General features: G+C 44.9%; 1 protein-coding gene and 1 non-coding gene across 4 annotated transcripts in view; one reads left to right on the top strand and one right to left on the bottom strand.

Annotated features, from left to right (window-relative positions):
• Positions 1 to 3,008: 3,008 nt before the first annotated feature.
• TRNAV-UAC lies at positions 3,009 to 3,081 on the bottom strand. The gene has a single exon. It is a non-coding gene; the product is annotated as a tRNA-Val (tRNA).
• A 1,538-nt stretch (positions 3,082 to 4,619) lies between these two features.
• The window catches only part of PPEF1 (protein phosphatase with EF-hand domain 1), a 96,828-nt gene continuing 96,522 nt past the window's right edge, over positions 4,620 to 4,925 (top strand). For all 3 annotated transcript variants that reach the window (XM_019525461.1, XM_019525464.1, XM_019525463.1), the window contains exon 1: positions 4,620 to 4,799. The gene's annotated coding sequence lies outside the window, so the exon portion shown is untranslated. The remainder of the gene's footprint in view (positions 4,800 to 4,925) is intronic.

Genomic DNA, 4,925 nt, shown 5'->3' on the forward strand with positions numbered 1-4,925 from the left:
GGCACATCTACACGAGATGCTATGCCACCATGGTGATGAGCTATAGTGATGCAGCATTGGTGGACACTAACTGTGATGCAGCCGCTACTGCACAGTAGCTCATTGCTATGGCGCAGTAGGGTTGAAAACAACCCGCACGCCCCTGAGACTGCGCAGTCATTTAGTATTTGCTAAAGTGCCAACTGTGCAGTCAGGGGCACATGTAGACATGCCCAGTAATTCTCACCCAGGAGGCCGCAGCACCCTGGGGTGTCATGTGTGCCACAAGGTGAGACACAAAGTTGACTCTTTTAGGTGTGTGAACATGATTCCTGAGACCAACCCAGAGACTTCAAAGAGGAATCCATAGTATTAAAAACATTCTGACCTGTTGTGGTCTTTCTGAGCTCTTTGCAACAAAACTGCTCTATTGTTTTTCTGTAGTGAAGGGTGCCTTGAGTCTAAAAAAACCACTTGTACTCAAACACACAAGCCTTGATTCCCTTCTGCCTTATGCCTGGGAAAGATATTCACTCCTCTGAAACAAAGTGCTACCGTATCAAAATGTTTTGTAATCACTTTGCCAAGGCATAAATGTCTCCATGTGGTACAAACTGAGCAGAAGCAGACCTAAAATCCTCCTCCTCTTATGCCGGGCCTGTAGACACAAATATCCCTCTGATATTTTCTCCAGGGAAGAAAAAGTCAGTGGTGCATTTTCCAGTGCAAGATAGTTCCATCCAATATGTTCTCCAGTGCTGAGTTGTTACACATTTACAAATGCTAACTTTGTAGCTGGCTGGCTCTTTTTCTAGCTGGACAACCATTTGTATGGTGCTGTGTGGTGGGTCTAAATTTATTATGCAATTTACCAGTTAAATGTGTGATAATTACTTTGCACTTGTGACAAGTCTTACTTTGCATGTGTGGCTGGTCTCAATGTATTGCATGATTCCCTACTTAATTGTGCAACCATTACTTTGCATTCCTTGCTGGTCTCAATTTATTGTGTGATTCACTAGTTAATTGTGTGACCAGTACTTTGCGTTTGTGACCAGTCTCACTTTGTACATGTGGCTCGTGCAAATTTATTGCATGATACGACAGTTAATTTAATGACCAATATTTTGCATTCATGGACAGTCTACATTTATTGAGAGATTCATCAGTTAATTGTGTGATAATTACATTGCATTCATGGCTGGTCTTACTTTGCATATATGACTGATCTCAATTTATTACATGATTTGCCCTTAAGTGTGTCACCATTACTTTGCATTCATGGCTGGTCTAAATTGATTGCATGATTCACCACTTAATTCTGTGATCATTACTTTCTACTTGTGCCTGGCCTTACTTTGCAGTGCGGCTGGTCTCAATTTATTGCGCGATTCACCAGATACTTATGTGGCCATTCCTTGGCACTTGTGAGCAGTCTCACTTCGCACATGTGGCCGGTCTCAATTTATTGCGCAATTCACCAGTTAATTGTGTCACCACTGTTTTGCATTTGTGGCTGGTCTAAACTTATAGTGCGATCCACCAGTTAATTCTGTGGCCATTACTTTGCACTCGGGGCCAGCCTTACTGTGCAGTGTGGCTGGTCTCAAATTATTTCGTGATTCACCAGCTAATTGTGTGACTACTACTTTGCATTTGTGGCTGGTTTAAATTTATTGCATGAGTCACCAGTTAATTGCACGACTATTACTTTGCATTTGTGGCTGGTCTAAATTTATTGTGCAAATCACCAGGTAATTGCGTGACTATTACGTTGCACCTGTGACTGGTCTGAATTTTCTGCACGATTCACCAGTAAGTTGTGTAATACGTGGGGCAGGGGCCTGGGGGCTGCACTCAAGAGCTCTGCCTCCCATTTGGAGGTCATGGGTCTGCAGAAAGTGGTGCTCTTCTGAGGGCCTGTGCACAGGAGCTGGGTCCTTCGATTCTGGGTCCAACCTCCTGGTGCCCTGCCCCAGCCTGTTCCCTACAGCAGAGGAAGGAGCCCCTGCATGGTGAGGGTGGAAGGACCCAGTGTTGCCAGGCGTAGGATAATGATTGTATTTGTACAATAATTTCAACCCTGGTACAATGTATGATCAATAAGGGTAAAAGTGTTCAAAATTCATGAGCATTTTTGAGGCAGTTCATGGATGCAGCATATGCAAAACGCAAGTCAGTTGCAGGGAATCTTAACTGATTTTTTAGTTTACTATCTAGCTAGCTGTCTGACGTATGTGTACATGTGTATGTATGTATGTAGATATGTGTGTGTGTATCTACAGATAGATATACACACATATCTACATATATATATATACATACGTATATATAGCTATATATCTATCTATATCTATATATTTATCTATAGATATATATCTATATATATATTTGCAGAAATATTTATTTCTACATACATAAATAGCTGTACCTCTACCAACCCCAAGTGACCACTGCACAGTTCACTTGACAGACCAAAACACATGTTATCAGTTAAACTATTTTAATCCTGTTACAAACATTTTGAGTTTTTGGTATTTTTTTGTTGTTGGGGGTTTTTTGTTTGCTTGTTTGTTTAAGGGAAATTTTTAGTGTCTCAAGTCAGATCAGCCAAATCAGTTTGCTGTCAGCATTTTCTTATGACAGTTGCCTCAAAATAAAGACAGGCTTCAACTTGGAGGGCCCAGTCCTCATGCACTCACTCACTGGAGTGAGCATTGCAACATAAAGTAAATAAGAAGGCTTATTTGTATTTTTCTTTCAGTGTACAACGAGGGGGTTTTTCATCAACTGTCCTTTTGAGCTTCTAAGAGTCTCAGTTCACATTTCACGCCTGCTGGGAGGACCCCAGGTCAGGCTGCCTTGCCTCCCTGTGGGGTTTTTCCGTCTCTCATGCGGGGGGGCGGGGGCGGGCAAATCACGCCTGCCCACCGCCCTGCCAATGTGCTGCAAACGCGCGGGTAAAAATGCTGAGGAGAATGATCCGCAGCACGAGCCCAAAAAAGAAACCAAAAAGAGCTGGAGGCACTTGGTTCCACTGGGGCTCGAACCCAGGACCTTCTGCGTGTAAAGCAGACGTGATAACCACTACACTATGGAACCGCCGCGGCAGCCTGCCTGCGCCGCGCCGCCCTTGTGAGGAGATTCCCCGCCCCGCGCCGAGGCGCGCCGAGCCGCGCTGCCGAACCGTGTCTCGTGGCTCCGCCTGGTGGGCCGGACGCGCGCGGGTACGTGCGTGCGTGCGTGCGTGCGTGAGATTTCCCTGCTCGTGTGTGTGTGTGTGAGAGAGAGAGAGAGAGAGAGAGAGAGAGAGAGAGAGAGAGAGAGAGAGAGAGAGAGAGAGAGAGAGAGAGAGAGAGAGAGAGAGAGAGAGAGAGAGAGAGAGAGAGAGAGAGAGAGAGAGAGAGAGAGAGAGAGAGAGAGAGAGAGAGAGAGAGAGAGAGAGAGAGAGAGAGAGAGAGAGAGAGAGAGAGAGAGAGAGAGAGAGAGAGAGAGAGAGAGAGAGAGAGAGAGAGAGAGAGAGAGAGAGAGAGAGAGAGAGAGAGAGAGAGAGAGAGAGAGAGAGAGAGAGAGAGAGAGAGAGAGAGAGAGAGAGAGAGAGAGAGAGAGAGAGAGAGAGAGAGAGAGAGAGAGAGAGAGAGAGAGAGAGAGAGAGAGAGAGAGAGAGAGAGAGAGAGAGAGAGAGAGAGAGAGAGAGAGAGAGAGAGAGAGAGAGAGAGAGAGAGAGAGAGAGAGAGAGATACTCCCCTGCTCTTGAGCTCGCTTGGGTCCGGCACTGCCTCAGCGGCGTCCACACAGATTAAGGAAACCGTGGTAAACCCTGATGACCTTCCCCCCCCCACCACCTTTTTGCGGGGGAAGGGAGCTGGAGATGAGCTGGTCATGCTGCCTTGTTATAACATAGTAATATAATAATTAGGTTGTGCTCTGGGGAGAACAGGATTTTGAGAACAGGATTCTTTGCCAGGCTCCAGAAGACTAAAACCTTCAGCCCAACAATCACGTTTTTGAAGTAATAGCATAGCTCAGTTCTCCAATGTGAACAAAGCCAAGATGCTGTGTGCAAGTACCAGGGGTCTGAACACGCAACTGTTTACTGCTGAGAAGTGTAACCCTGTGTGTAAAGTTAAGCGTGAGACCCCTGCCACTTGGTACATATATCACACAATTCACTGGTGAACCATGCAATCAATTTAGACTGGCCACACGTTCAAAGTAAGACAGGCCACAAATGCCAAGTAAGTATTATGCCACAGAAATGTCCATCTAGTTATAAAAAGAGCCAACCAGCTACAAAGTTAGTGCTTGAAAATGTGTGACAATGCCATAGCTGGTTTCTGTCTAGCTTTAATTTGAATGTGTGGCAGGGCCCTGAGGGGCTATTTGCAGAACTGGGGCCTCTGTGGCTTGAGTCTCAATATGGGGGTTTCATTGCATGTCTGAGTTCCCAGCAAAGGATCTTGAATTAACACAGTGTAATATAGTAATATCTTTTTGTCAGCCGTGATACAAAAATAGTTTTGAAGTGCCTGAAATCATAAATATAAAAGGATTGATTGCACCTATTTTTTTTAATTATTGCCTGTTTTAAAAAGTTCTGCTGTCAGGAATGACAGCCCTGTTTTTATATTTGCAGGCATGTTTGTGTACTTGCTGTGAGTCCCCTGCGTTTATTAGTTGCTTCGTTCTTGTGAACCATCAGAGAACAGATTCCAGCTGGCATATTTCACTACCCAACAGGTTCACAAAAAGGGGATTGGCAGGGTGAAGAGGAAGATGCATACGTGGCCCTGCTGTTTCTGAAGAGTGTGTTTGTGTGGGTATGTGTAAACTGGGGATGTGAAAGTGCTATCTAGCACATTGGGATTTATTTTAACTGTCTTTGTTTTAGCGGTTGGTAAGAGGTTGATGACTTTCTTGGTATGGAAAATTGCTTTTAATGGCTG

The sequence above is a fragment of the Gavialis gangeticus genome, unplaced genomic scaffold (genome assembly GCF_001723915.1).
Source record: "Gavialis gangeticus isolate Ggan-Ray unplaced genomic scaffold, GavGan_comp1, whole genome shotgun sequence".
Classification (NCBI taxonomy): Eukaryota; Metazoa; Chordata; order Crocodylia; family Gavialidae; genus Gavialis; species Gavialis gangeticus.